Genomic DNA, 10,120 nt, shown 5'->3' with positions numbered 1-10,120 from the left:
TAAATGCATATGTCTCCATTTCTGCTCTCAAGAAGCTGGTGTACAGATGTTTGGTATTGGGGTGGTAGAAATGCTGCTGTCTACAGTTTACATGATGTCTAATAGGCCTCTAGAATGTGCTTAAAAGGCAGTGTTCAGAATTAGGCCTCTAACCTTCTTTGACGTAATTGTCTTTCTTTGGAGTCACATCTTGAAGGAAAGGATGAAGATTTGGAAAGGGAATTAATTTTCTCAACCAGCCTTACTATTTTCCTTCTGTACTTTATAGTAATCCTTTAAACTCAAAAATAAAAATCAGCTAATTATGGATTTCTACCTGAATAATGTTGCCATTTGAGTGGCTGCATGTCACTGTTTCTGGTTTCTGACCCCCTGTCAGGCCAATTCTGCCTGATTTCACTCATGTGCTGCTGCTTTTTATAATCTGAACATTATTTCCACTCAAATGTTTCCAGCTTTACAGAAAACCTAAGAATCTGAAAGAGGGGGAAAAAAAACCTCTCATAACTATTACTTGGATAATTATCGCTGGGAGTTATTCTGATTTTTTCTGCAAAAAGGATACTATGAGAAGAACATTTGAAAAAAGTGAAAGGTTTTAGTTTGAAAGCTAAATTTTCTAACTTACATTTTAAAAATAGAGCTTAGGCAGTCTCTCTGGTAATTAAAATATGATTTCCCCTCTATTTTCTATGCTAAATAAACTCAACTATTAGAATATATTTTGAAATGTACAACTTTGAATGTAGGGCATTAAACAAAGAAGTTAAAAGGCTTTGAGGGGATTTTTAAAGATCCAGTTTCCTAATATGTAAAATGGACCCTGGAAAGACTTTATGGTGTTTAATATGTTTTTTCCCTATTTTCTAAATGCAATAATCTCTAACCGCCACTTGATCATTAGAGATTTATATTCACTATAATTTATGTCAACTTATATCTGGGATTCCTTTTTTTTTCTATAACGTTTGGCAGCAAACTGCTGGTGGAAACTAGAATGTTTCACATTAGCAGCCCTCTTAAATTATTTCTGTGAAATAATTTACTGTGGATTACAAATTCTTATATGGCATTTCAAGTTAATGATTAGACAGAGAGATATATCAAAAATATGATTAGTCACATATGTACCTGACTTTCATGGCTTTAACTCTATGTGTGTTTCACAAGAATTGTTTTTCAAAAAGATATTTCAGGGCTTATATATTTTTCCAACTAAAACCAACAGATTTTTAAAGGAAAAGAAAAAGAGATATACATGCTCTTATAAACTATCTCCTCTAATTCAATGGCTATAAAATTATTTTCTATTTCATAATGACCACTGACGGCATAGGTACTGCTGTGTGGTCTGAAACTATGAGAACTCACAGTGGTGAAGACTTCTTATGGCATGACTTGAAGTCAAGATGTAAAAATCCTAAGAAAACATGAGATTTTTAGTGAAAATTGTAATGTCGCTCTTTCATGCAAGGAATTAGTCATGAAGTGGTGTATCCCCAACAGAACACGAAATGAAACGAAACAGGGAGTGCCTCGTTCAGATCTCAGAATGAGCTACTTCCTAACTCATTTTCATTTTTCTACATAGTTATGGTTAAAGCTTTTAGAGATTTCTTTGTTCACTTTCATTTATCACCCAGGAAAGTAAGACTTAGAAGGGTGGCCATGAAAGTTGGGTTCAAATTTTATTTGCATGGAAGCAGCTCCCAAAACATCTCTTTTGTATCTCAGACAGATATTTTTCTCTTCCCTTCCTCTCTTTTTCTCTTTAACAGTGGTTCTCTTAACTCAACTATTTATGATTCATTTCATGAAAGGCTAGGTTTTCTCTGAGGGTACTATAACGTCTTACAGTGGTTTTAGAGACTAGCAGCAACAAGGAACTACTTTCTTTGGTGCTGTAAAATAAAGTCATGGTTAATAGTCTACAACCTGCAATAAACGATTAAAAAAGGAATTTATGATGGCTGGTTATTATCCTCCTGAAATAATGTTGTTACAAGTCTGCCCTTGTCAGTCATCTGCAGGATCACGTGCTGGATCTCAAACAAAGGGAGGGTCTGGATCCACACCGAGGCTCATGGCAAATTACCCAAGGATGGGGATGGCCTGGCCTGATAGTCCCTTATGCCCTTCATCACCTTTTCAAAGCAACAGAATAATAGCCACATGTGTATTTTATCCTGATTGCACTAAAAGGCACCTGTTTGTGAGGCTGAGTTTGAATTGCGATTTAGAAAAATATTTGCATGGCCGGTAACAGCAAATTATGTGGGAGTGCCCTGGGGACACTGGGGCGGCAGCAGGCAAGGCTTTTAGAAAGACGACTGGAAGCATCCTGCACACACTGAAAACTGCATGTCAACTCTTTTCCTTCTTTTTAACATTAATTTAAGTCTTGAGAAAAACTGCTTCTTCCTTTCCTCGCTCTGGAAGCACTTTCCTTCGCTAAAGCTGGGTCTATCTGGCAAGCTCCTTGTGAGTCCTCTTTGGCATCGGCAAGGAAGAGAGGAAGAGAGAGCACCCTAACATGCAGCTGGGGGGGGGGGTGGAAGGAACAGGATTATTCACCAGAGGCTGGATTAGGCTAAGGCTCAGGGACCGGCACAGGTCTGCAGGCGTAGAATCTCCGCAGGTAGAGGGTTTGCCTCAGAGAGAGTCACAGAGAATGAAGAATGAGACCGTGTGCGGCGGGGGAAGGATGGGAGATGGTCTAACAGTGGATGAGGAGGAGGATTAAAGAGGAGGCAAAGGCCTGAAAATGGTTTGATTGATTTCCAAGAGCTGAAGTTTATTTCCAGGTTCTAAACCCTTATAATATAAATCATCATTTCCTGAAGTAATAGAATTTCACTGGTAAAGTAATGGCTTTCTTTATTTAAAAAAAATTTTTTATGGGGTGCTGGCAAACGTGAAAAAAAAAAACTCTCCAAGAGTTGGGTGGATGTTGCTTAATATTAAATGCTAAGGCAAAGAAAATTGGTTTTAAAATGAGAATAAGTGAGAATAAAAATGAAAAGCCAAGAACCATCACTTCTTAGACCTTCATTTAAAGAAGCATACTCTAACATACTATGCTGTTCATTACTTGTTTCAAAAAGTTATCAGAAGCATCTGTTCAGTATGTTTTGAAAGCCAACTTGCTTAGTTCTGTGAAGCAATGTCTGGGTTGGTGCCTATGGAAAACAGAATAGCACACACACGATTTTAATCTCATTATTTTGAAAACTTGGAAAAGCTGATTTTCTTATTTTGTGTAGTTAGATGAATGTTAACAATTTTTTTAGGAAAAAATTATGTAGATTTAGAAAATTGAAAATCAAAATCTAGAATTGAAATCATCACTTAATATAAAGCTCTGATTTGTAATTGTCTCAATGTAAGTGACATCACTTTACCATTCCCTCATGGGATTAAAACTCAACCTCCAAAGAAAAACCTAAAATCCATGAAAATAGTGTTACAAAAATTTGGCAATTAAAGACCTAATAGAAATAAATATAATAAAAAAATACATGTCATTTGCCAAAGTAATGCTAATTTATATACTAGCAATCTGTTCAGCTTTTTTTTTTTTTAAGATTTTATTTATTTATTTGACAGAGACAGCCAGCAAGAGAGGGAACACAAGCAGCGGGAGTGGGAGAGGAAGAAGCAGGCTCCCAGCGGAGAAGCCTGATGTGGGGCTTGATTCCAGAACGCCGGGATCATGCCCTGAGCCGACGGCAGACGCTCAATGACTGCGCCACCCAGGCACCCCTGTTCAGCTTTTTTATACAAAATTTCAGAGCAGCCACTATCCACTAATATTTATGGAATGATGGCCTGTGTAGCAGTCCCTTGCCCTTCACTTAATCACCCAATAAATCCAAAGCTGGAATATTTTCAACAATATTCATCAGGGGTCACTTTTAAGTGACTGAAACTATCAATGATAGTCTGTTAAAAGACCATCTACTTCGGGGTGCCTGGGTGGCGCAGTCGTTAAGCGTCTGCCTTTGGCTCAGGGCACGATCCTGGCGTTCCGGGATCGAGCCCCACATCAGGCTTCTCCACTAGGAGCCTGCTTCTTCCTCTCCCACTCCCCCTGCTTGTGTTCCCTCTCTCGCTGGCTGTTTCTATCTCTGTCAAATAAATAAATAAAATCTTTAAAAAAAAAAAAAAGACCATCTACTTCTGGTCAAAATGTTACTAGAGAAATCATCCCCCTTTGAAGTTCTATTATTAATTACATCTGCAATCATGCTGCCAAAATAAAGTGCCTTTAAGACATAGGAAGAGAATTTCTTAATTAAATGTAGAAGAAAAGCACAGAAGATGATGTTCATTTTGTAACATGCTCTTATTCCATGATTTTTTGTAAAGAGCTGGAGCAAAAGAGAATCAAATAAGTGGCCGTCTGGTCAAAAGATGGAAACTGATATGTTTAGCCATTGAAAACTTATAAGAACTTGTCACTGTATTGGAAAAATAAAATCCAATAGAAAATACAGCTTTCTAAAATGTTTTTCTAATTATCACCTTGGCTCTCTGTGGTTCTGCAAATACAAATAAATAGAAAACTAATTTTTTCGTTTCTTCCCAACTCCCAGCTTAGCTACAAAACTCCTAAATGAAAACACAGTTTTCTGGTGTTGTCGAAGTCAGGAATGGTGAAGACCAGAGATGTAAGAATTTCAGGAAAGGCTGTGGAGGGGCGCAGAGGACTGTGGGAGCAATTAGGGGGTGTGCTGAAGAGTGTTCCTTTGTCTCAGACTGTCTATTTCTCACGTTGATCCACTTGCCACACTCTTTGCTATTTGAGAAAAGTGGAGCTGCTGATGTTGGTTCAATACCACAAGAAACGCTGAAATTGCTATCACCAGCATCACCATTGCTCCTTGGCAGCAAGAAATCGCTGAAGTGAGCAGTTGTTGAATCATAAAATGTTAGCGCTGGAGGGGACATTAACGTAGTCTCTCTGGGTGCAGTTTCCAGCTATGTAGGGGCTAAACTGGAAATAGAGTAACTCTTGACACAATCCACAGTTGTTTAATAAGGAAATATCACAAATTGCTTTAGCCAAGGGGTTATAGATTTTAACATATTTTGTAAGATTTACACCTAAATAGTTCATGGTTTTCCAAATCATAAATTAGAGTCCAGCTCCCTAGAGTTCCAAATTAAACATGGAGCACTTGTGTCCCATCTGAGCCACAGAGACCAGTGTTGTCCAAAAGAAATACAATGTGAACCACACAGGACATTTAAAATTTTCTGGTAGCCATATTGCTTTATTAAAGAAGGGGGGAGAGACAAAGAGAGCGAGAGCACTAGTGGTGGAGGGCAGATGGAGAAGGAGTGAGAACCTGAAGCAGGTTCCACACCCAGCATGGAGCCTGACACGGGGCTCAATCTCACAACCCTGAGATGGTGACCTGAGCTGAAATCAAGAGTTGGACGCTCAACTGACTAAGCCACCCAGGCAGCCACGTTGTAAAAAGTAAAAGCTGAAATTAATTTTCATAATTGTGTATTGGTTATTTATTGCTGTGTAACAAATTACTCCAAAACTTAGCTTGAAACACACATTTATTATCTTATAGTTTTTGGGCATGAGTGGTTTAGCGGGATCATTTCTGGCTCAGGGTTTCTTCTTGGTTGGCAGTCAAGCTATTGGCCAGGCTACACTGACTGGGGCCAGAGGTTCTGCTTCCAAAAAGTGTTACTCACATGGCTGGCACTTGGTGCTGGCTGTTGGCTGGTGTGTCTCAGTTCTCCTCCACATGCCTTCTCATCCTCCAGGGCCTCTCATCTCCATTTGGCATCTTCAGCGTGGCCTTTACTGGTCACAGGGCTCTGAAATAGAGGAGAGGGAGCAAGCTAATGTGGGGAGAAGGAACACCCAAGATAGAAGCTGCATTTTGTAGATTTTGTAATCTCAACTTGGAAGTTATATTCTATCACTCCTGCCATATTTTGTTTGTTAGAATTGACCCATTAAGTCCAGCCTACATTCTTGGGGAGGGAATTACACATATAGGTTATTGGGAGTGATCTTAAAAGTAGTCTACCACAAATCAATTTTAATTACCCCAATATACCTAAAGTATTATTTATAGTATTATTATATAACCAATATTAAAATTATTAATGAGATATGTTATATTCTTTTTTTATACTAAGTTTTCAAAATCTAATATTTTATACTTAAACTACATCTCAATTGGACAAGCCACATTCCAAGCACCAGTAGCCACATGTGGCTCATGGCTATGACAGCAGGGCACATATCTAGGTGCTCTGCAGCCCCCTAAAGACCCAGAGACTCTAACTAAGGGGAGCCTCTTCACGAGGAACTGAAAAATTTAAGTGATTTATCAGATCTGTATCAAGTGTTTACCACGTTCCAGGCATGGTGCTAAATATGGGGACCCCATATCAGTAAATCATTGTGCCTGCCCTAAAGGAACTCAGCCAAATAAGAAGTTAAATTCTAAATACAGATCAACCATTCTGGGTCCACCTCAGGGAACTCTAACCTGTGATGGGTCCTAGAAGGAAGCAGAACGCAGTCTCTCCCCATTTCTTGGGAAGGAGGATGACCCAGAGTCTTTTTGGCTCAGCTAAAACCTCCGACAATGACCGTATCCTTCAAGCTGGAGCCCATATGTTGGCCCGCAATCTGATTTGCCTTGGACATGGAGCAAATTAAATATTTGTTTAACTCAGAACGTTGTACTTTCCACTATTCTCCATAAGCAACACCTGTAGGGGAAGGGAGATATAGGGAGTACCCTAGCTATTTCAGGTTTCTTGGGTGCTGTGGAGGTACGTGTCATAGTTGCACCAAGCTTCATATCTGCGGCTAAATTTATATGGGAAAAAAGTCCTTAATGATCTTACCAGCTATGAATGGATTTAGCAAACAGGGAGCATTATTTTTAGTCTCTTCTCTGTCCTAACTCTGATAATGCAAATTTCTTTGCTTTTGCAGAATGTACATATGTATTTGACTTGAATATTTTCTCAGTTTATGTTCTGAAGAGTATTTGTGTTGTTATAAGCATAATTCTGTGCAGTCAAGACCTACCAGAGGAGCTTCCCATCTCCCAAATTAGCACTTAAATGCTATTTATTAATGGTGATATACCTGGCAGTCCAGTTAAAGAAGTCTGGGTTTCATTTGGGGGAAATGTAATATACTTTTCATTAGCAGAGGGGGAAAGCAGTTTTCTGAGTGGTTTTTCTACCAATGTAAAAAGTAGTCATTTATTTTCAAGTTAGAGGAAAATCCATGCCTGTCTCAATGGGAAGAAATCAGTTTCATTCAGATGGTGTCTGGGAAAATGGTCTTGAATATCTTCTTTCCTTATTTCTTGTCTTCATAAAAATATCGTTTAGAGAAAAAAACTGTGAAGACAGTTTCAAGTAAAGGACTACACATAAAATATGCCTTTCTTACACATAAAATTCATTTCCAAGTTTTTATCATATATATATATGTACATATATATATACACATGTACATGTATATATATATATATATATATACACATACACACTGTTTCATCAAGGTTATAGTAGCTGTATCTTTAAAAATCAAATGTCTTTGTTCCACAGTGTGGATACACACACATACACACCTGATGACACATCTCATTTCTGTGCCTAATTATGTCATGATTTTAGTTGAGCTGCCATAGGCTAAGGCTCAACCATTCAACCTGGAAAAACATTCAGGCGGTCTGGAACATAGAAAAACCCCTAAAGCTGTTCAGTTGGAATTAGAAGGGTGAGAGTAAAGCTTCTGTTCTGTGTAAATCTGTCCAAATTTAGTGTTTTACAGTATCAGGCACTACTCTAGGAGCCAAGAACTGACTGGGCCTAAAGTCCCCCCCCCAAGAAGACAAACCCCATACCCTGAAGTCAGCTTACATTAGAGAAATAAATGAATTTTAAACATTCCACTGTAAATACAATGTATGCACACCATTTTTTTTTTCCACAGGCAGAGTAGCTTCATCTAAAAGCACAGTGTGCTCCTGTTTTGGAGATTCTAAATAAAAGAAAATAGCATTTTAATTGGCCTATGGGAAGGCTGGCATGCTCAAGCAGAGCATATGTGATGGGGTCTACGACTATTTTTGCTGAGTTTTAGAATACAAATTTAAGCCCACAGTATACACTCCAGCAAATATATATGCATCTATCTATGCACAGAGTGATAGAGACAGCACGCAAGCTTATAACGTGCAGAGGGACAGTGGCAAAAATATCTCTATTTTTTTTTCAATTATAGCTTTGGTTGAGATTTATCTAACATATCCCACAAAAGAAACATTTCATCGCTGTAGTAATGCAGGCAGTGTGAAGGATGGGGTGTGTGCAGCTCTTTGGAGAAAGAGCAGGACTCCTTTAGCCTTTTCCACCCGAATTTTGATTTGCTTCTTAGAAGTAGAAGCTGAGTTCATCAGCCAAAACGCTACGCTTGAGATTTGCTTTAAAACTGGAACTCACCCTATTTGGCCGGGGCAGGCGGCTGCCAGCTTGTCTCTGGGTTTCCAGTTCCCTGGAACGTTCGCGCGGCCTGTTTACCCGACCCGGTTTGGCGGGAAGCGGGGCTTCCCATCCTGGGAAAGATCTTGTATGCTGCCCTCTCTCCCAACCCCCAGGCCAACCGCGCAGCGCGAATCCCAAGAAGCGCGCCCTCGCTGGGGGCCTGGAGCACGCTGCGCCCGGCGCCTCCCCAGCGGGAGGCGGGAGCAGGCCCTGGCTCGCCCGCTCGGCTGGAAGTGCGGTCTTGACAGTGCGCCCTTCTCACCGAGACTCGTGGGGCACAAGAGCAACTGCAGCGGGTCCCTACCCGCGCTGGGAGACCGAGACTGCGGGGCGCGGCCTCCCGCGCCGTCCTCACAGCCCTCCGGCCGCTGGTCCGCGCTGCGCTCTCTGGCCGCGGGGTCAGAAGGGGAGGGGAGCCGGTCGTACCCCGGGCTCCTGGCTGGAGGCGCTCACGCCTGGGTCTCCCCACTCAGACCTTCGAGAAAGACTTTCTTTAAAAAGTCCTAAACTGGAGGACATTCGTGAATGGCGCTGTCTGTTCTCACTGCCCAAATGGCGCGTCCACGCGGACCCCACGCCTCGTAGCACTAGCCGGCTTCCACGAGGGCCGGAGCGGTTTGGTGGCCGCCCTAGCAGCGACTTGTGGAGCAAAACAGATCCTAGTTTCAAACCCCAAAGTGAACGTATCGTAAAGCTCAAGAAGGTTAGGCTTCCGGTCCTTCACTGTCCTGCACTGCCTCCCCCTTTTCAAGCCCGGGGAGGGGCGCTAGCAGTTCTGGACTCGGAACTGTGCTGGCTAAAGTTCTCCTCCCCCACCGTCAGAGCCCGGGCCCGCACTCCCCGCCGCGGCCCACCCGCCTGGCCGCGGCCCGCCGGGCCGAACCGCCCGCCCCCCGCACCGCGCTCCGAGGGCGCCCTGGAGGCGTAGCCAACGAGTAACTCCGAAACGCCAAGCGGACTCACGCGGGGCAGAAATTCAGACGTATTACGTCATTTTCACACCTCCTTTCTCGGATTGTCTCGCGTATTTTGAGCCCACCAGGGGAACGGGCCACACAGCGGCTTAAGCAAAAGTGTTACAATTATGAAGAAGGGTAGATTCGACGGAAGTTCTTATTGTCCTAAGCGTCATTTTTAGTTTCTTCGTATAATAATCTCATCTTTTGGCCAAGGTTCTGAAACTGAATATTAAATATCATAGCTTTTATATGTTGTTGAAACCAGTGTGGTGTGTTGAAGTATATGCAGTATTAAATCTCAAAACAAAACAATACCCCCAACCAAAGGCTTCTCTTTAGGGCAGCCTGATGAAGCAGCCGGAGAGAGAAAAGGGAGGATTTTGGAATCAACACGAGGGAGGCGGAAGGTCTCCCTTGCTGTCATCAGAATATTAAACACACCCACTTCTAGAACAAATAAATAAAGCATTGATTGCCTCTAAACCTGAGGCCTTGCCTGAAAAAAAAATGTGATGGCAGTCTGCAAATTCAGAGTTTCACCCATTTCTATGCAAGGAAACGGCTCAGTACTTTGCAACCCAGGCTTTTAAATTTCCTGACTTGGGAGGGGGGGAGCA

This window comes from Ursus maritimus, unplaced genomic scaffold, assembly GCF_017311325.1.
Source record: "Ursus maritimus isolate PB19 unplaced genomic scaffold, ASM1731132v1 scaffold_5, whole genome shotgun sequence".
NCBI lineage: Eukaryota > Metazoa > Chordata > Mammalia > Carnivora > Ursidae > Ursus > Ursus maritimus.
Note: the sequence above shows the minus strand (reverse complement) of the source record.